Source organism: Babylonia areolata, chromosome 5, assembly GCF_041734735.1.
Source record: "Babylonia areolata isolate BAREFJ2019XMU chromosome 5, ASM4173473v1, whole genome shotgun sequence".
Lineage (NCBI taxonomy): Eukaryota > Metazoa > Mollusca > Gastropoda > Neogastropoda > Buccinidae > Babylonia > Babylonia areolata.
This window is the reverse complement of record NC_134880.1, coordinates 31,824,098-31,847,000: the sequence shown is the minus strand read 5'-3', so window position 1 is coordinate 31,847,000 and position 22,903 is coordinate 31,824,098. Positions and strand designations below refer to the sequence as shown.

At 44.3% G+C, this 22,903-nt stretch overlaps 1 protein-coding gene across 2 annotated transcripts in view; it reads right to left on the bottom strand.

Annotated features, from left to right (window-relative positions):
• Positions 1 to 22,903, bottom strand: part of LOC143282024 (conserved oligomeric Golgi complex subunit 1-like) — a 324,386-nt gene that overhangs the window by 6,857 nt on the left and 294,626 nt on the right. The window lies entirely within an intron of this gene.

The window sequence follows — 22,903 nt, the reverse complement described above, 5'->3', positions numbered from 1 at the left end:
AATTTGGTATAAATGAGCAATCAGAGGCACTTTCATTTTTATATTGCATTTTTATCCTGTTTTCCTTTATCATGTTGTTTCAACTTTTGGAGCACCATTCCCTTGTGAAACTACTTTCTTCCATTTGTATATTTTTTCTAGCCCTTTTTTCTGTTAATTTCCTTTTGTGAGATGTGATGCAGACACTCTTCTTATTCATGCAATTTTGTTTTGTTCTGGACTGTTTTTTCTGTTAATTTCCTTTTGTGAGATGTGATGCACACACTCTTCTTATTCATGCAATTTTGTTTTGTTCTGGACTGTCCTACTTTGTGCACTAAAACCAGTGATATTCACCCCATGCTACTCAATCCAAACCCTTCATACACAGCTACATCCCAACTTGCTCTGTCACGATCTCAGCAGTCCAGGTGTAGCGAAGTGCTCACCTGGCTACTCACCGTAGTTCAACTCACAGCAAAGGCCGTAAAGCGGACATCAGTTTAACTACAGTGACGGTGTCCAACCATCAACATGAGGAGGTAACTCCTGTGGCATAACACTATTCAGATTCAAATTTGAAATGTAAGTGTCCATCAGCCACTTTCCGAGGGGCTGCTCTCAAGTACACATCGAGCGTGTCGCACGCACTGTCAGCTGCCTAACATTCCACTGCACTGTCTTCTCCTTTTTCTCTTATAACTATTGTAAAATAAAACAATAGAAAACCCTTTTTGTGACTGGTCTTCTATATGTCCCTGGGCTGTTGCATGGATCTTTTTCTATCCTTTTACTTTTATACTCTTTAATTCAGTAATAATCTAAATTCTTTTGTGCCATCCCTTTTATGACAAACCACTCGGTTTACAACACGGCAACAAAAGTGGTGTCGCCCACGGACGAGGATCCACAACAACATTGATCCAGATTGTTCTTTTTATTGTTTTAATCCCCATTATCCAAAATTCATTCATAAATCAAATGACCCCCTACTGCTCAACCTTGTTACAACTTGGTGCTTGCGAGCTAGGATCATACTGGGACAAGAGGTTGTATTAACAGTCACATATGGATATTTTAACATAGGAGAAGAGAGAAGACAGTGCAGCAGGTACTTCAAGTCCACGAAGAAGAAATGTCGCCCCATCAAGATGGCTTAAAAGCAACTTCCTGCCCAAACTCTCAACACTGTCCAGTGAGGAAACCGGCAGAGAGGTTGACGACTTTATTCAGGAGGCCAGACTGATCCTCCATCTGCAGCCCCTGGAAGATGCAGCAGCCTCTCTCTGGCTGATTTCAGCCCTTGCAAGGAGAGCTCGCCAGCAGATCATCAGACTGCCGGAAACAGAAGTGGACACTTAAGCCAAAATCCTAACACTACTAGAAGAGAACTGGGGAGAGCATCGGGACGCCACAGACCTTGCCACCACCTACTTCAACAGAGAGCAGCAGCCCAAGGAGACGATTGCAGAGTACGCATCCCATTTTCGGTACCTGTGGACCAAGGTCAACAAGGCTGAAGATGGGGTAATGCAGGTGCCAGCAGCCATCCTTCGCGACACCTTCGCCAGAGGTCTTCAGCCAGCTGCACTCAGGCGCAATGTCAGGCGCTTCATATGAGACCACCCTGACACCACCTTTGAGGCAGCGAAGAATGAGGCCCAGCGATGGATGAGGGAGGACAGAAACACCTATGACACCTGCCCCGGCATAGACAACACTACTGTTTCCCGCCTACAGACTCAGCTGGCCACACTTGCAGCTGAAAATACCAGCCTGCAATGTCAGCTGCAGTCCCCCATGCCAGCACACCGCCCACATCCTCCAGGACCAGCTCTCCATCCTTGCCGTGGTGCTGCTGCCCGCACCCCAGACCCTCCAGACTGTCTGGTGTGAGAAATTTGGCTACATCGAGGGCTAGTGTCGGCACAAGTGGCACTACCTGAAGAAGGCCAGTCAAAAGAAGGCTGACCACCAGTTCCAGCCCACAACCAGTGTGTTGCTGGACCGACGCCACAAACTCCAGCTTCACACCAGCGATGCAGGAGGCACAAATGACGGAGGTGCCACAATACCACACCTGATGCTGTCGTCCCAACAGGTGTCCCCACCTGTTGTCAGCCCCAAGCAGCAGAGGCGCCACCAACAACCACCCTCTGTCACGCCTACAGACCCAACCCCACCGCACTGCCAGGACAGCAAGGCGTCACACTATGACACTGACACTGTCAGTGGCAGTGGTGTGTAACTGGTCAGGCCCACACCAAAACCCAGGGCCTCCATCAAGACAGCTGTACCAGAGCCGCCTCCACTAACAGCCCCCACCTCTAGGTGATCCACACGACTGGCATTCAGGGCACTACTGACTGTGATATGAGACTGGTGAAGAAATATTTGCAAAAAGAACATTTTGCAGCAGAAACAGTTATGATGCTGATACTCATGTTTAGTTTTTTTCATTCTGGCTAAGCTGAAACAGTGCTATTATGTTATTTTTCATATCATTCCTGTTGATACTTTAATTCTGTTTTCATTTTCAGAAATTTCTGCAAAATTACTATTATTATTATTATGAATATTTATGCCTAATCTAGAAAATAAGCCCTAGGCGTTTACAAATACAACACATATGCAAATATCGAAAAGGAAGAAACTGACCACAAAATAACAAACATTTTCAAAAATTCTTCAACCCCCCCCTCCCACCAACCCCTCCTCCACACACACAAACACACACTACACACAAGCACACGCGCACACACACACACAAGTCATATCACACAATCGTAAATAGCACACAATCAAAAATACAACCAACAATTTCTGAAAATATCAAAACTCACTCACTCACTAACAGTCATTATAGTTCGTACTAGAATGGGATGAGTTGTTGAGAATTATTCAGGAGGGAAAAGGTGGGTCTTCAGAGTGGATTTAAAAGAAAGCAACGAAGATGAGTGACGGAGAGCCTGAGGAAGTTGATTCCAAAGAATGGGGGCTTGGTATGAAAAACTGCATTAGCCATACATTTTGGTTCAAGCAGGGGGGATCCTGAGCATACAGGTGTCAGAAGAAGAGCAGAGTTTGGTGTGAGGGTATGTTTGGATGAATTAGATCAAAAAGATACTGTGGAACAGAAGCCTCAGTGGACTTGAAACAAAGAGACGACTTTGTAAGTAATTCTTTCTTGTACTGGGAACCAGTGTAAAGCAAAGTTCAAAGTTAAGTAGGATGCACTGGACTAAGTTCAAACTCTTAACTTAACCTGGCTAATACCACTTTGAATGTAGAAGTAGGGTATTGTTCATAAGAATGTTGCAGTCACTCCAAATTTCACTCTGCTATCTGTTATCAGCTCAATTATCTTCCTTTACCTACTCAATCATTCTTGTTTAATGCTCAGCTAAGTCTGCTCACAAGAATTACTTTTAATTAACTCACTCAGGACGGCAAGTTTTCTCCCTTGCTGTTCCCCACAGACGGCCCATTTGTAAGGGTTTGGGAAAAAATGACAAAAAATACAAAATACAGAGTAAGAAAATTAAACTTTCAGAACTGATTTATTACGTGCTGGGCTATTACACACACACATATATATATATATATATATATATTAAAAAAAAAAAAATTCTCAACTTATCTTTACAGTTTTGCCATTATGTAGAAAATAATGCCAAATTTTCGCCCTGAATCACCATACCCATGCTTCCTTTCTGCACTAAATGCACTTTCTTCTTCATCATCATCCACCTCTTCAATGTCCGACCCTTCAGTTTGTAGCATTTCAAGTACTTTGGCAACACTGAAATGCTGCTGTCGCTGCCTTGTTCACTCCGCAACATTTTGAGAAGAACCCGCTTCAGCCACAACTTTGCTAAAAGGCTGGCATGCGAGCAGGCGACCGGTCAGTGATTTTATCAGCGTGTGTGTGAGACAGGCCACACATGACAGGCTGGCCAATCATACCATTTGGTTGTGGAGTGACCCAGAATTGCGCACTCTGCTTGGCTAATTGCAAAATCATGTATACAGCGCCTGATGGATTTTTATTTTTGGAAATTTGCTATTCCATTCTGTTGTCTGAATCCGAATACATTTTATGTAGGAATGCTCATGCATTCCGTTGTTCAGAGAGAGTTAACCATCACAGATGATGGATTTCAAAAGAAGGGAGGAAATGTAGCCAACTGCTCACCTGGCTACTCACTGTAGTTCAACTCACAGCACATGCTGTAAACCACTGACATGAGGAGGTAACTCCTATGGCATAACACTATTCAGATTCAAATTTGAAATGTAAGCGTCCACAAGTCACTTTCTGAGGTGCCACTCTCAAGCACACATCGAGCATGTCGCACACACTGTCAGCTGCCTAACATTCCACTGCACTGTCTTCTCCTCCTTCTCTTAAAATAAAACAATAGAAAAACCTTTTTGTGACTGGCCGTTTAGATGTCCCTGGGCCAGTGCATGGATCTTTCCTATCCTTTTACTTTTATACTCTTTAATTCAGTAATAATCTAAATTCTTTTGTACCGTCCCTTTTATAATAAACCACTTGGTTTACACTACAGCAATACATATAGTCCGGAAGGCCGAGGGGGTTACCGTGCAACCCCCCACACCCCCCCAGGAATGATGTAGACTAGTCTTAAAATGTTCTTCGGGACCTGCTGAACTAATTTTTACACGTTCCCAAGAATAAAATTGGGATGTACTCAGAATTACTGCCCTTGGGGCAAGGGTACCCTCTCGTGACATCGTCAATAAAATTAAGACAAGTTCAACTTCAAACCCTCATAAATCATATTCATATTAAGGAAACAACCACATACTGTTTTCTTTTTCAATAGGGTCTTTTCTATAAGAACAAATATCCAGAATTGAAATATCTTCATTCATTCTTTCTCAGTTAAGGCTTGTATTGGCCTACTATCAAATCTTTGATAAATTAACAAAACAATGTCCTGTTGTTTTATTTCATCCCTTTAATATAATTCTTTCCTAGATTTTTATACAGAGACCTGCAGGGGTCTTCTAGGAATTATTTCAGTATGTTTGGATGAACATTTGACCCTTTGGGGAGTCACACTGGACGAGTTGCTTTCCCTTGCCCCAAAATGCTGTTTTGCCCGGAATCACCTTTTAGTCGCAAAATCATGTGGTTTTTGTGGCTAACATTTACATATGTCAAGTTCCCCTGCTTCAGGAAGCAAAAACACATTGCATATATCGTGCAAATAAGCGATATTAGCCAGGAAAATGAAGTTTACCCACCGAGCACCTACCACCTCCCCCTAACACTCACAGGAATCAAGCAGACTGACTTTAAACATATTTAGAGTGTTCTGTGATGATTTTACAATTGTTTTCCATATGAAGCCACACAATTTGGCATCTTAAAGGTAAAAGAGGCTATCATGGGGCCAACCTAATGCTCATAAATGTAACAAGATCTTGTCTATCTCTCATATCCTCAAACAGCAAATATTTCAAGAATATGATTTTATGTGGGTGATAGTTTTATAGGGTGCTCTTGTTTGCAATTGATGATGAAGTAGTGGACAGTTTAGGGTATCATGATTTAACAACAACAACAACAACAACAACAACAAAAAGTATCTGCTGAACACTTTGCCGTTTTGGGACATCCACAAAAGATAATGAAGTTGTTCAACAGCAGCCAAAGACTTAAGACATTCCTCTGAGACATTGGAAAAAGCATTTTTCAAACCTGACTGCAAAGGATTTGCAACAGAAATGTAAGAAAGGACACTAATTACACAAACAGTGGTAGTTGGAGAAGCTATAAGAGAAGCTGAAAGATGTAATAGAAACTGCTAGAATCTGCTAACTCCCAGTATAGCATTGAAACTGTATTTGCGATTTCCTGACTACCAAAGCCAGGGGCATGGATATTGTTATCAGTGCTTCACAAAGAACCTTTGGCGTTAAAGGACTTCCACAGAATAAGAAGAACCTGCTCAGCAACCAGTAACTTCTAGGTGTTCCTCTGAGACACTGGAGAAAGCAATTTTCAAACCAGACTGCATCGTTTTCAACAAAGAAGGGAGAAAGAAAATTAAGGAATGTAGACAACAGAAGGAACTACAGTATTCGAATATGAAGGCTGGAAAACGGTGCTTCAAGATGCACAATAGAGAAAACGGATAAAAGGCTCTTATAAGGTGCATTGACCTTTCAGCATGGCAAGCAAATCTCACTATAGCTGCTGCAGGCAATATATGTGAGGTCCAGTCTGTTGAAGTGCTGACAAAGAATCTAAATAAGACCAAGATGAATTAGAAGAGTTACACACACAGGCTTGCTTTCGAGCATGTTCGCCAGGTGACTGACAAAGAAGTATCAACAAAGAGAAGTACTCTGGCAGAGAAAGCACCCAGACCCCAGCTACAGAGCACATAAGCTGAAAAGAAAAGTTGAAGCTTCAATCAGAAACTGTTGTTTCATTCTCTTAACCAGAGAGAAAAGCTGTTGCCGTGCTGTATGTACAGTTCCAAAACGTCCTGGAACCTCCATTGGCTCCCTACCGAAGATCTTATTCAGCAGTCGGATGTCCTACCTAGTCAGTTGAAACTCCTTTAAAATCTGTACTGAGGTACAATCTGTACCTTCCTTTTGGGTTTAGGGAAGAAAATGATGGCATAGACAGGAACGTCAACTTTTTTTCCTTCCATTTTCTGTGCTTTGTATCTTAGTTCTAGAAGTTTTCTCTGCCAAAGGACTTAAGTATATGTGACCAAGCGCTATGCTTGCTTCAAAAATTGTTTCACACACAAGCTACAGCAGACGACAGTTTTTGCAACTGACCCGCTGTCCCTCAACGGCTCACACAGATTGTGTGACGCCATTCCCAGTTTGAATGCAAAGTCGCTTACGTCATTTTGTTCTCGCCAGACAGCCTACTCCTCAGCCAGCATCGCGTTATGCTATTGGCTGAGCTGGAATCTGTGTTTCTGCTCCACGGTATTTAATTAATACCTCTTTTGTCGGATCAGTAAACTACAAGTATTATATACTGGCAGAATCGTCGCAATTCCATCTTTAAGTCTATTCCATTTATGTTTGCCTATGTTAAACTGATTTAACGCAGTTTGTAATTTTCAGTGACGAGCTCGTTAAAACTGACCCTGTTCAGGTGGTGTGTGTCCATCGAGGTCGATGATGACCATCGTTGTTATCCAGCTGGGGGATGGGGGGAGGGTGGTGGTGGGGGGGGATGCTCATGAGTCTATCTGTGAGTGCGCAGATGGCTGAATAGTCCAATCTACGCACAAAATGTTCGCTGGCAGTTGGGGCAGACAAAGACAGGCATATCATTGTCAGGGAGCTTGTTTGCCCGTCACTTTCTGGCCTGCCTCTTCTGAACAGCTGCAGCAGTCCTGTTGGCCTCGCACAACTTGGCGCCTTCGTGCACAGCAGCATGCCATTTGTCATGGTCCACTGCAGATTCCTTCCAGGAGTCAGGGTTGATATCAAACGCCTTCAGAGAGACTTTCAGAGTATCTCTGAAGTGCTTCTTCTGACCTCCATGTGATCTCTTCCCTTGTTGCAGCTCGCCATAGATGAGCCTTTTGGGCAGCCCATGGTCTGGCATGCGTGCCACGTGTCCAGCCTAGCGAAGCTGGGACTGCATCAGGATGGTGAATATGTTGGGAAGGGTGGCTTTTGCAAGCACCTCTGTGTCTGGGGTCCTGTCTTGCCACTTGATGTTCAGTAGCTTCCTGAGGCATGTTGTGTGGAAGTGGTTCATCTTCTTGGCGTGTCATTGGTACACTGTCCAAGTTTCGTAGGCATACAGTAGTGTGGGGAGAACTACTGCTCTGTAGACCTTTAACTTGGTCTCAAGACCAATGCTTCTTCTGTTCCAGACATTTGCATAGAGTCTACCAAAGGTTGCGCTTGCTCTTGCAATCCTGACGTTCACTTCATCGTTGATGGTCGCATTTCATGACAGTGTGCTGCCAAGGTATGTGAACTGCTCCACCGCACTAAGTCTTTGACTGTTGACTGTGATGTTGGGCTCAACGTGGGGTTTCCCTGGGGCTGGCTGATGGAGAACTTCAGTTTTCCTAGTGCTGATGGTAAGGCCAAAGCTCCTGCTGGCAGTGGCAAACTTGTTGACACTGAGTTGCATGTCAGCTTCAGATCCAGCACTGAGGGCACAATCATCAGCAAACAAAAAGTCTCTGATGATGTCTGTCATGACCTTCGTTTTTGCTTGAAGCCTTCTGAGGTTAAACAGCTTGCCATCTGTTCGGTACTTTAGGCTATGGCAACGGTACTTCAGGCAGATTCCAACATTGCCATCTCTGAAGGCATCAGTAAGCATTGCAGAGAACATGAGGCTGAACAGTGTCGGAGCCAGGACGCAGCCTTGTTTGACACCATTTGTGACAGGAAAGGGAGCAGATGTTTCACCATTGTCCTGGACTTGAGCCTGCATGCCTTCATGGAATTGGCTGACCAAGGAAATACATTTCCAAGGGCATCTATACTTGGCCATGATCTTCCAAAGTCCCTCTCTACTCACGGTGTCGAAGGCCTTAGTGAGGTCGACATAGATGGAGAACAGATCAGCATTTTGCTCCTGATATTTCTCTTGCAGCTGCCTTGCAGCAAACACCATGTCGATGGTTCCGCGCTCTTTCCGGAATCCACATTGGATCTCAGGCAAATGACCTTGGTCAAGGTGTGCTGTGGGGTGGTTTAGTAGGATCCTGGCAAGTATCTTGCCTGCGATGGAGAGCAAGGAAATGCCCTGATGGTTATCACAGGCTTGCCAGTTCCCCTTTCGCTTGTACAAGTGAATGATAGATGCATCTTTGAAATTCCGGGGGATCGTCTCTTTTTTCCACACGAGGGAGTACAGCTGATGGAGCTTCTCAGTCAGCACAGTGCCTCCACCCTTGTAGACCTCTGCTGGTATGGAGTCTGAGCCAGGTGCTTTGCCACTGGATAGCAGACGGATTGCTTTCTGGGTCTCAAGAAGTGTTGGCAGATCATCCAGTGCTTCGCTGATGGGGACTTGTGGGAGACGGTCTATGGCTTCATCATTTATGGAGGAAGGGCGATTTAAGACACTGTCGAAGTGCTCAGCCCAGCGTTCAAGAATTTTCTCCTTCTCGGTGATCAAAGTATTCCCATCTGCACTGAGGAGGGGGGATGATCCTGAGGATGTGGGGCCGTAGACTTCTTTTAAGGCATCATAGAACCTCTTCATATCGTGCCTGTCAGCATATCCCTGGATCTCATCAGCTTTGTCACTCAGCCACTTATCCTGCATCTGGCGTAACTTTTGCTGAACAGTCCTGTGGATGGCATTGTACGATTCCTTTTTTGATGTAGACTTTGGGTTGCTCAGGTAGGCTTGATGCTGACGGCATTTCTCATCCAGAAGGTGCTTGATTTCATCACAGTTTTCATCAAACCAGTCTTTGTGCTTTCTGGTCATGGGTCCCAGGGTCTCTGAAGCTGTACTATAGATCAGCTTGCGCAGGGTCCTCCAGTCCGACTCCACATTCTGGTTGTCCAGAGAGGTGGATTCCAGATGATCTTCCAGCAGCTCCACAAAGGTCTGTTTGATGGTGATGTTTTTCAGCTTAGCGATGTTGAGCCGTTTTGGAGCCTTCTGGCCTTGGGGGCATCTCTTGGATTGGATTCAAATATTCAGCTTCGAGACTACAAGGTGATGGTCTGTCCAACACTTGGCGCTGCACATGGTCTTTGTCACGTGTACATCATGCCTATCCCTTTTCCTGACGATGACGTAATCGATGAGATGCCAATGCTTTGAGCGAAGGTGCATCCATGACGTCCTGTTGCGGGTAGGGAGGTAGAAAACTGTGTTGGCTATCAGCAGTTCGTGCTCTGCACAGGTCTGAAGCAAAAGCAATCTATTTGGGTTGCAGTGGCCCATGCCGTGCTTTCCAATCACTCCATCCCAGGAGATGTAGTCAGAGCCAACTCTAGCATTGAAGTCCCCAAGAATGATGAGCTTGTCTGCTTTCCGGATAGCAGCAATGACAGAGTGAAGGTCCTCGTAGAACTTTGCCTTCACTTCATCCAGGTTGGTCATGGTTGGGGCGTAGGCACTGACAATGGTGAGGTGCTTCTGGCCAAATGCCAGTGGGAGTTTCATGGTCATAAGCCTATTGTTGACTCCCTTTGGGATTCCAGCTAGCTTGCTGACAAGTGCTGTTTTTACTGCAAAACCAACGTCAGCCTCACGTCACTCTTCGCTTCCTCGTCCACTCCAGAAGGACGTGTAACCAGATCCCCGTTCATAGAGCTCGCCTTCGCCTGCAAGCTGAGTCTCACTCAAGGCTGCGATGTCGATGTTGTATCTGCCGAGTTTGGATGCAACTAGTGCTGTTCTCCTTTGGGGTCTGTCCGCGTCATCTCTGTCCAGGAGAGTCCTAATGTTCCAAGCACCAATGGTGAGAGGAACGATCCTTGTTTTTTTCTTTTCTTTCTCTTTGTTTTGACCGCTGATGTAGGGTCCCCGCCAGCTGTGGTATGCTGGCCAGGGTGATATGGAACAGGCAATTTTTAGGGCACCTTTTCTAGCCCCTTCCTCATGCCAGGGAGGTGAGCAGTGCATTCCTTTTTTTTTATTTTTTTTTTTAGGAGAAATCAGTGGATGCGTAAAATTTCTGCAAATGAGCAGGATAGTCTCAGCATCCTTGAAAGGTTCTTTCCCACTTTTTTTTTTCTCTCTTTTTTTTTCTTTCTTTTTGTTTCTTCCATCATCATTTTTCTCCTTTCTGTTGTCTTTTCTTTCTCTTTCTTTTTTTTTCTTTTTCTTCTCTCATCTCTTTATTCAGCCTTTTCTCTCTCTCTCTTTCTTCCTCCTATAATCTGTCTTCTTACCATTGTCATGCTCAAACATTGTCAAGGTCATGCAACATATAAAATCACATACAGGATAGTTTCGTGCACAATGTCTAAAAGAGGCGAGGTAGACACGATCTCATTCTCTCTCTCTCGTTCTCTCTCTGTGTGGAGGCATTAGCTTTACGGAACGTCTCTAAATGTACACATTTAAATTGACCACTTGAGATTTTTTTTATTGATCCGTATAAGTGCTCGGGTAGTTTGGTAGACATAGATCACATCTTACGTAATTTGAGCTCGGTTTCAAAGATAAGATACAGATTCTTACACTTACCATATTTGAATTTAGAAATAGACAGTTTTGCTATCAACAGAGTCGTGTTGATTTTTTTTCTCTTTTTATGATCTGGGATATCCATTTTCGTTGTACCAAACAACGCTGCTTTTTCATTCATAGGGATCAGTGTATTGTAACGGGAGAGAATGAACTGTTTCACATGTTTCCAAAAGTCAGATAGTTTAGGGCAAGAGTAAAAGGCGTGTTCAATGTAATCAGTTTCTTGACACCAGTTGCAGGTGTTTGTGTTTGACACCCCCATTTTTGCAAGCAGAATATTCGTTGGGTAAATGTTATGGATAAATTTGAAGTGGAGTATTCTCAGACGGGATTCATTTGTGCATTCATAAGCTAGGTTGAAATAGTCTTTGATATTGATGTCTAGTTTGCGCTTCCAAATTGTGTTGCACATATTTCATGGCTTTGTTTGAGGGCAAAGTGTTTTCGGATTTGTTTGTTAGATAACGTAGTGAGGTATCCTTCTGTTGTTGCAATGTCTTTGGGGGTATCCTCTTTCTGGGCATCGTTGGATAGATGCTGTTTCCATTGTTCTGGTATTGCGTTTATGATGGCATTGTATTCGAAAAAAAGGCCCGGGTCAGTGCCCAGTTTGCGTTCTACTTCTTCGTATATATATTTCCATGCTGCCAAAGATCCTGCTCGATAAGAATGCCTTTTTTGCTCCATTTGGGAAAGTGTAACACATTACCTTTGTATTTTACATTTTTGTTGTTCCATAGCGGTTCCGTTTTTATATTTTCTATCGGTCTGTCTTTGTTGAGAACGGCTACTGCTTTTATTACCTCTCTCCAGAAGAATGACTGAACATTTTCCAGCTTTTTGATGTCTTTAGGTAAGATATTACAGCTAAAACTGTAATAACTGTCCTTGAAAGGTGACATATTTTGTCTTGCAAGAATGCTCCAATGCGCTTTTGTCTCTCTGAGGAGTCTAGCTGCCCATTTGACCAGGAACATTTGCTGCTGGTGTTCGATGTTGATCATATTCAAGCCACCATCTTCTTTGTCAAGGCTGAGGACGCCTTTTTTATTTTTTCAAAAGCTTTTTTATTATTAAACTTTTTTTCCCACAAAAACCTGTACATAAGTGTGTTAATGGTGCTGAGGACTTTGACTGGTAAAGCCGATACTTGCAGGACGTGTGAGAACTGTGACAACAAAAACGTCTTTGCCAAGATAACCTTACCGTATAGTGATGGGTTTCTTCGTTCCCATCGTTTAATCACCATAGTTATTTTTTCAATTTTAGATTTCCAGTTTTCTTCCAGTTCCGAAATTTCTTTGTCTGCTGAGAAATATATCCCCAGAATTTTCAGCCTGTCAGGTCTTATGGGAATGCTATTTATGTTGCCTGTTTCATGCTTTCTTGACCCCAGCCACATTCCCTCTGATTTACTTTTATTTAATTTCAGACCTGAGTATTCTTCAAACTGAGATACAATGTCTGTAGCTATCCGAATGTCTTGTTCATTTTTTAGAGTTAATGTTGTATCATCTGCAAACTGTTTTATTTTAGAGGTGTTACTTCCGTTGCACACACCTCCTAGTGGCGTCAATTCAATTCCTCGAATCTCTTTATTGTTTCTAATTCTAATCGCCAGTATTTCTACTGCTAGTACGAAAAGAAGGGGACTTAGTGGGCATCCCTGTCTGATTCCTCGTTCTGTTGGAAACCAATCAGGTAGCCATCCACCATTGTGAACACAACTTTGTGTGTTTTTCATTACAGTAGAAACAACATTCTTAAATATTGGGCCAAAGTTGAAAATATCTAGCACTTCGATGATACAATCTTTTGATATTGTGTCAAAGGCTTTAGAGAAATCTAGAGCAACTAGAGCACCTGTTTGATTCGTTGTATTGAGGTGTTTAGTTAGGTCATCAAAGAATCTCAAGTGAACTGCTATATTTCTTCCCTTTATGAAACCTACTTGGTCTTCATTTACAACTGTTCTGATGACATTTTGGAGTCTCGTGGCAAGCGCTTTCGCGACTATCTTATAGTCTGTATTTGTGAGAGTAATAGGTCTATAATTTGTGAGGTTATTTTTGTCCAGGTCCTCGCCTTTATGGATTAATGTAACAATTCCTTTCTTCATTGAGAAAGGTAATTCTCCTTCCTTGATGGCTTCTGTAATACAGAGAAGGAATGGCATTTTTAGTTTGTCCCAGAACGTTTTATAAAATGCTGGTGTGAGGCCGTCACTACCAGGCGCAGAGTCTTTGTTTAAGTTTGTGAGTGCTACTGTTAGCTCGTCCAGAGTTATTTCTTTGTCACAGAGGTCTTTTTCTTCTTCTGTGAGTACTGGATAATCTTCATTGCTCAGGAAATGGCCTCTTATGTTTCTTCCTTTATCTACGGATAAGTCTTTCTTGTATAACTCTGTATAAAATTTCTCGATCTGGTTCATTATTGTCTGTGGATTGTCTGTCGTGTTTTGGTTTATGCGCAGAGATGATATTACGTTCGCGGCTCCTTGGGCCCTTTCAAGGCGGAGAAAGTATTTTGTTTTTTCCCCCGTCCTCTATCCATTCGACTCTTGAACGAATCTGAGCACCTCTTGCTTCTGTTAGTTCCTGTAGTTCTATTTCTTTTTTTAGTTGTTGCGCTTTCATTATCATGTTTTTATCAAGAATGCTTTGTGTCAGATTTTGTTCAATGTTGTGCAGCATTTTGATTTTTGCATGTTTATTTGAAGCCCTATTTTTGGCGATTTTTGAATAGTTGATACAGTAGGACTTGTATTTAACTTTAAACATTTCCCAGGCTTTTTGTGGATTTTCGTCTTTATATTTTGAGAATTGTGAATCTATAAAATCGTTTGTTTCTTCCAGAAAACGTTCCTCTGATAGCAACGAGCTATTAAACTTCCAGTATCCTGGACCTCTTTGAAACCCGTCTGCGCTGAATATTGCTTTTACAAGTTTGTGGTGTGAGTGGGGAAATAACTCAATGTCTGTTTTCTGCACGAGTGCTTGGGAGATAGTGTCACAGAAAATATAATCAATTCTCCTTGCTGTGAAAGGAGTGGATCTTGACCAAGTATATTCTTTGAGGTCTGGGTGGATAGATCTCCATGTGTCTTCCAGGTCTAGAAAAGATAACATTTCCATGAGAGCTTCATTTTCTTGTGGTGAGTGTGGTTTCCCGCGATGTTATCTAGATGGCTTATTGTTGTGTTGAAATCACCCAGTACCCACAAATGGTCGTAGTCTTGCTTTAGCAGTAGGCTGCCCAGTTGGTTTATGAATTCTAATTTATCTACGGTCGAGTTTGGTGCATAGCAATTAGCGATGATGGTTATTTTGTTGTCATGCCTGACTCTAATTAGTAGTATTCTCTCTGCTGCATGAATTAATTCTGTCTACATCTGCTTAAATTTGGAAATGAGGATAATGAGTCCATTGCTTCTGTTAGTTCCTGCACTATAGAATATGCTATCGATTTCGTGCATCACATCATCTGTAACGTATGTCTCCTGCAAACATGCTATGTCTAACTTTTGTTTTCTGAGGAAGTCAAATACAACATTTTTTTTTTTAGCTTATTTCTCAGACCCCGCACATTTAAAGTACCAATACATATATCGTGGTTCATAACTGGTAAGGTGATAGCATTTCTTCAAATTTCTGTAGCAGATAACCAAAATCATTAATCATAAATCACAAGCCCATAAAACGAAACCAAAGGTCGTGAGGGAAAGGTCAGACCGGTGGGGAGAGAACACGTGCTAGGTGTCGGCCCCCTCCTTCATGCTGTCTGCTTTCTCTTCCTCTCCTCTTGCTTTGTCCGGGGCCACTACAGTCGGCCGTTTGCTGTCCGGCACTGGCGTTGTGGGAGATTCACTCCTCTCCCTTTCTTCTTTTCTTCCAGCAAGGCTCGTTGTTGCGGTGTGTGCGCGCGCCGGCTTCACGGGACTGGCTGCTTTCTGGCCCTGCGTGTTGCTCGCATCACCTCTTCCGCACACTGGCACTTGCTCGCCTGGCAGTGTCAGTGCTAGTTGACTGCTGCCCTGTGGCTCGCATGCTGCTGGTGTTTCAACTTCCCTAACTTCTTCTTCATCGGCATTGAGGGGCACCGAAGAGGGGCAATCCATTATTTTATGCCCCTGCTGCAGGCAACCTTTTCAAACCACCTCCCCTTCACAGTTAGCTGCCACATGTCCCTCCTGCAGGCATTTGTTACACTTTTTTGGTTTTTGTTTTTGTTCATTATGATAAATGTCTGCAGTGAATACACCGATTTTCATGACTGGCCTCAGTGGTGTGACTGGTACCGTGATGTACACAAAACGGCAGCCAGTTTCAAACTGGGTCAGTCGCCCGTCGGGGTTTCTTGCCAGCTCATTTCTGAGAGATGACCGTAGCTCTACCCCTATCTTTTTCAGAGCTGTTTCTATTAGTTCGTTACTGATACTAAGCGGGATGTTATTCACCCACAGCTTTGTGGTGGGTTTTTCATCCCCCTGGTCCTTGTTAACAAAAGGATTCCTATCCAGGAGAGACACTCGTGCTCCCCCCTAACAGGAACCCTTCCAGTAACAAATGGTCTCTTACTTCTTCATTTCGCGGATATATCCGCCACAGACCGCGAATCCGCTGCGCCCCCCGAATTGTTCCTCGACTGCACGCAGCCTCTGCGGCAACACAAATGTCATACACTGTAGGTAGCGTCTCGTATGTAGGGAGTGCCCTGGTAGTAATGTATACTGGTTCCACGGCTGGCAGGGCTGGCGTGGCCACCGCCATGGTGGCTCCAACACTGGAAACTGCTTTCTCCTGGTCTTTTTCACTCGTTCCACACACAGATGTTGGCGAAAGAAGCACAGTACAAACACACAGTGTACAAATTCGCTTTTCTCACTTACAAACCTGGAGCTAAATCCTTCGATATATCGAAGCCACTATGTTTTTGCAAAAAAAAGCACAGAGCACAGAAGAACGTGGCCTGCCGACATCGGAGGCCAAACCGGAAGTCAGCAGTGCATTCCTAAAGAGGGCTGCTCAGACGGCTGCCGAACTCCATCACTGCTCCTGTCGATGAAGAACGACCCTATGGCCTGAGCCGCCTGCGTGCAGGTCTGCGGCTGCGACTGCCAGTGTACCCACACCTGTCGTTTCGTCGCTCGCCTGTCGCCACAGGACTTCGGGGTGACAAAAGAATGAAGGATGAAAGGTCATTAAGGATGACTGATGACTTGCGCGATGAGTTTGTTTAAAGTGAACAGGAGCTGCACAACGTCGACCTCACTCTCTTGTCCGGGTTCACCAATTTCCAGTGGCAAGACTAAGTCAAGACGACTGGAGGATAAGCACAGATGCAGTGGATGACCAAGATATCCTTTCAGTGTCTCATCTTGCTCGCTGCATTCCACAGTGCGTTGCTGTAACCACCATCCTCTCCATTGAACCGATAGGTTTCTTCCGCAGATTCTGCCGGATCCAGACTTCGCATGCATGGGTAGACACACGCCGGGGGGCCAGCTGCGTGTGGCATGCACACAGCACGGTGGAGCTAGATGGCCGTCGGTGGCTCTCCTGAGCCGACGCCCTTTTATGGATCTCGTTTTTAATTCCATAAGGGTGTCTAGCCACCCGCCTCACTAGTCCCAGAAGGGAGTGATGGGAGTGCCGGTTTAGTCGCCGAAAACCCGACCCTGAACAGGTTGTACTGGATTACAGGTTACCAGCAGCAGATCTAATGACCTGACCTGACCTTGCCCTGTTCAGGTAACACGGCTACAAAAGTGGCGTCGCCGACAGGATAAAGATCCATCACAAAATAGATCTAAATTATTCCGTTTTATGTTTCAGTTCTTTTATCCAAATTCAATCCGTCCCTAAACCACAGCCCTTTACCACCAAGTGTACCTTGTTACAACTTGGCGCTGTGAGCATAGGATGTGCTAATTTTCTTTAAATCTCTTATAATAAATTAAAGCTTGTAGCCAAGCATACTCTATCACATACTTGGCACTGTGAGCTAGGATCTTACAGGGACAAGAAATTACATTAACAGTCACAAAGGGATAGTTTAACATAGGAGAAGAGAGAGGACAGTGCAGCAGGTACATGAAGTCCATGAGAAGAGTCATCAAGATGGCTTCAGCCAACTTCCTGCCCAAACTCCCAACGCTATCCGGTGAGGAATGCAGCATAGAAGTCGATGACTTCGTCCAGGAGGCCAGACTGATACTCCAGCTACAGCCCCTGGATGACGCAGCAGCCTCTCTCTGGCTGATCTCAGCCCTTGCCGGCCGAGCTCACCAGATCATCAGGCTGCCAGTGACTGAAGAGAACACCCCAGCCAAGATCCTTGCAGTTCTTGATGAGAACTGGGGAGAGCAGCAAGATACCACAGAGCTTGCCACCACCTTCTTCAAAAGACAGCAGCAGCCCAAGGAGATGATTGCAGAGTACGCATCCCATCTTCAGCACCTATGGACCAAGGTCAACAAGGCTGAAGATGGGGTGATCCAGGTGTAAGCAACCATACTCCGCGATGCCTTTGCCAGAGGTCTTCAGCCAGCTGCACTCAGGCGTGATGTCAGGCGCTTCATCCGTGACCACCCTGACACCACCTTTGAGGCAGCAAAGAAGGAGGCCCTGAAATGGCTGCGGGAGGACAGCCACAACTACAACACCTGCCCTGGCGTTGGCAACACCACTGTTGTCCGCCTGGAAGCCCAGCTGGCCACGCTCGCAGCTGAGAACACCAGCCTGCGATGTCAGCTGCAGTCCACCATGCCAGCACACCGCCCACATCCTACACAACCAGCGCTTCACCCTCGCCACTGCACTGCTGACCGTGCCCCGCACCCTCCACACAGTGTCTGGTGTGAAAGGCCTGGTCACACCGAGGACCAGTGTCACCACAAGTGACGCTACCAGGCCAGGCGACAGAATGCTGACCACAAGCTGCCAGTTCCAGCCCACAACCAGCGTGTTCCTACCACACATACTGGGCAACCTGGGTTCATGCCACCAACTCCAGCTCCAAACCAGCGACGCAGGAGACGCCGACGCAGATGGAGGTGCCACAGCACCACACCTGATGCTGTTGTCCCACGGGTGTACCCACCTGCAGTCAGCCCCACACTGCAGAGGTCCAGCCAGCAACCACCCTATGTCACGCCTACAGGCCCAGCCCCACTGCACCGCCAGGACAGTAAGGTGTCACACACTGACACTGACAGTGGCGTGTGGCTGGTGAAGCCCAGACCTTGACCCAGTGATGTCCTGCAAGCTACACCAGAACCGCCTCCACTACCACCAGATCCTGCCCCTAGGAGATCCACACGACTGTCATCTGGGGCACCACTAACTTTGTGATGAGACTGGTGAGGAATCTTTGCAAAAAGAACATTTAACAGCCAGAACAGTGACACTGCAAAAACACTCATGTTTCATTTTTTCATTCTTGCTGAACTGAAGCAATGCTGATTATGTTTTTTTTTCATATCATTCCTGCTCATGCTGTAATTCTGGTTTCATTTTCAGATATTTCTGCACAATTCATGTTTTATGTTTTTTTTATTCTCTTCTTGCTTAATCTAACCTGTGATCTAGCTTGTCACAAGCTCTTTGCAATGCAAAGTATGTCTATGAACATGCTCTCATAATTCATGTTATAATCTATGCTGTTATACATGTATGCTACTCTACATGTGCGTCTGACAGTGATAACATAGATTGATAGGCACAAATGAATGCTTTCCACCTTCATAGTGCATTTACCTAATTGGGACCCCTTCTCTATATCAACCTGTTCAAAGTTAAGTTAGGATGCATTGGACTAAGTTCAAACCCCATAACCTAACCTGGCTGATGCCACTTTGAATATAGAAGCAGGGTGTTGTTCCTAAGAATGTTGCAGTCATTTCACATTCGCTTAGCTATCGGTTATCAGCTAAAGTATCTCCCTTTACCTGATCAATAAGTCTTGTTTGATGCTCAGCTAAGTCTGCTCACAAGAGTTACTTTTAATTAACCATCGCCGACGATGGATTTCAAAAGATGGGGGGAGATGTGACCAAGCGCTATGCTTGCTTCAAAAATTGATTCATACACATGCTACAGCAGACGAGTTTTCGCAACTAACCCGCTGTCCCTCAACGGCTCGCACAGATTGTGTGACGCCATTCCCAGTTTGAACGCAATGCCACTTACGTCGTTTTGTTCTCGCCAGACAGCCTACTCCTCGACCAGCGTCGTGTTACGCTACTGGCTGAGCTGGAATCTGTGTTTCTGCTCCATCGTATTTAATCAATACCTCTTTTGTCGGATCAGTAAACTACAAGTATCATATACTGGCAGAATTGTCACAATTCCATCTTTAACTCTATTCCATTTTTGTTTGCCTACGTTAAACTGATTTAACGCAGTTTGTAATTTTCAGCGACGAGCTTGTTAAAACTGACCCTGTTCAGGTAACACGGCTACATATATATTGCACAACTTAGACAGTATCATGATCACATGAACTTGAGAGCATCATCATGATCAGATATAAGCTGATGATTTCTGTGCCAATCACCTTAGGCCCAGCACTCGGCTTATATCACAGATTGACATAAGTTTACAGTTGGGCCAACAGCAAAGAGAGAGCTGTATTATCAATGGTTTCTCCATTGTAATGGGGAATCATTTACAGCCTAGTCTTTTATGAAGGACTATGACTCAAGCTAGGAGGCAAATTGCGCTGGCTCATAGTGCTGCAGCTTTGGGGGCTAGTTGGCCTTTGGGCACCATCCTAACAGTGACTGTCCTAAAACCCTCTTGGCTGTGAGAGTGGGGATATAACTTGGGCAAGACACTCTCCACCATAATCAAATTCTAGCCCAGATAGTTGGGACAGCAGTTGCCTCCTCTGCTGTTCTGATGGTCATAGGCAAAGAGAACTGACAATTTATATATATATATATATATATATATATATATATATATATATATATGCCAATCACCTGGCACACATGTTCGAAAGCAAACCTGTGTGAATCTTCTAGATCCTCCTGGTCCTGTTTAGATTCTTTGTCAGTACTTCTCTAACAGACTGGATCTCTCAGCTATTACCAGCAGTAGCTGTGGTGATAATTTGGTTACCAAAATGTCAAAGGACCTTATTTTATGTAAAAGCTTCTCATCCTTTTCCTGTTCTACAGCTTGAAGCACCGTTTTTCAGTCTTCATATTCAAATATTGCATTTCTGATGCATTTTATAGCAATCTCCTTGCTATGGGTTTAGGTTCTCATAGATTTGCAGACGAGTCCATGCGATACAGGAAGTCTCCAGGTTCCAGCAGTCACCGTCTGTCCTGACTGTAGCTTCTCCAACTGAAACTGCAGCCATTTGTAATAATAATAATAATGGATACTTATATAGCACACTATCCAGAAATCTGCTCTAGGTGCTTTACAAAAACGCTTTTGTTAACATAATACATCATATCTATGTTACATACACACACCAAAATGTGACTACACACACACACACACACACACACACACACACACGCTGCATACATACATTTTAACATACATGTGTATCTAACAGCTACCCTAACACATACGCACACATAGGCAGGCACAAACTTACATAAACACACGCACACACAATACACATTCATATACATACATGTAGTTATGTACACATACATATGTATACACACATAGTCAAGCACAGCTAACGCAAAGGAAGTCAGTGGACCTGCCACAATTGAACTTATTGCTGAGGGAAAAGGTGAGTTTTGAGATGAGATTTAAAAGATGTGTATTAGAAATACAGACCAAAGGCTCTCCAGTCGATTCTTCAAAATATATAATGAAGTCTGGACTTCCTCAACCTTTGATGGGCGATTGTTTTAAATTTGCTCTTTCTTAATGCCATTTCTTCTATCTTCTTTTACCATAACAATATACACAAAATAAATGTAAATGTGAAATCATGATACTCCAGACTGTCCACTAGTTAATCATCAACACCAAACAAGAGCAAACTATAAGATTATCACACCCATAAAATCACATTCTTGAAATATTTGCTGTTTGAGGGTAGGAGAGTTAGACAAAATCTTGTTCCATTTTTAAACATCAGGTTGGCCCCACACTGGCCTCACAATTACCTTCAAGAGGCCAAATCATGTTGCTTCATGTGGAAAACAAACTGTAAAATCATCACAGAACACTCTAAATATGTTTAAAACCAGTCTGCTTTATTCCTGTGAGTGTTAAGGGGAGGTGGTAGGTGCTTGGTAGATAAACTTCATTTTCCTGATTAATATCACTTATTTGCACGATGTATACAATGTGTTTTGAATGAAAATTCTTCAAATCAGTATCTATTGCTTCCTGAAGCAGGGGAACATGGCATGTGTAAATGTTAGCCACAAAAAACACACGGAAAGAGTGATTTTAAAGTGATATTAAGCATCCTACATTGTCTTCGCACAATGGAATGTTGAGGGTCTTCGGAAGAAGAAGCCTGAGCTTCAAGAGTTCCTTAAGAGGAAAGGAGTGGACATCATCTGTATCCAGGAAACCCACCTGACAGATGTTCATTGCTTCACCCTCAGAAGTTATGAGCTCTTCTGGCATGACCGCACCAATCGACACAAGGGAGGCATCGTCACCCTCTCACCACGCTGGGGATACCTGGACCTCAACAGCAAAGAAGAGCAGGACGAAGACTGGATGATTGAAAACAACCTGATCTTAGTCAATAGGCCTGACGACCAGCCCACCTGTCTCTCACTTGCCTGGAAGACCTCTAGCACACCCGGCCTCTCAACTGCCACAGAAGACATTCAAAAAGTCTGTGACAGGGAGGTGTGCTCCCAGCTGGGAGGCAGTGATCACCTGCCAGTTCTGCTTAAAATATCCCTGACAGAGCGAATTGCCCCTCAGAGGAAAGACGCCAGCTGGAAATACAATAAGGCAAACTGGTCCGAGTTCCAACACCTGACTGACAAGCTCTGCAGGGACAGTAACATTAACTGCAACCAAGATATCAATTATAATGTCAAGCAACTGATCAGTTGCATACTCCAGGCATCCAAGCAGAGCATCCCAAGAGGGCGAAGAAAAAAACTAAAAGCCCTATTGGAGTGACCAGCTCGCTTGGAGTGACCAGCTCCAGACTCTGCATGACCACATAACAGCCACCAGAGACCAACTGGAACAGTCCCCGACTGTAGAAAACACCAGCCTCTATCTCAAGGCATGGACTGCCTTCGAGGAGCAAATGATCGAAGAAGCTCGCAAGTCCTGGCTGGAGAAGACTGGCACCCTCAACATGGAGAATGGCACACAGAAGTTGTAAAACCTGACTAAGGCCCTCAATGATGACCAACATCATGCACCAAGAGCGGTCCTACTGAAAGAGGGAGAGGAGTTGTTTGTGGGAAGAAAGGCAGACAACTTCCGACAAGACCGCTTTCTTGACGTGCCAAGGGAGAAGACCACTGATATCCATTCAAAAACCAAGCAGGAGCTAAGGAAGCAAACATCAGCTCCTAACATGACCTCTGAACCAACCATCAGTGAACTGAGCTGCTCCATTAGACAGCAAAAGATGAAGTCGCCAGGCAAAGATGGGATCACCAACAAGATGATACGTCACCTCAGAGACCATGCCAAACAGAAGCTCCTGGACATCTTCAACCAGTCCTGGAATACCAGGGTGTTTCCAATCAGCTGGAAACATGCCATAATT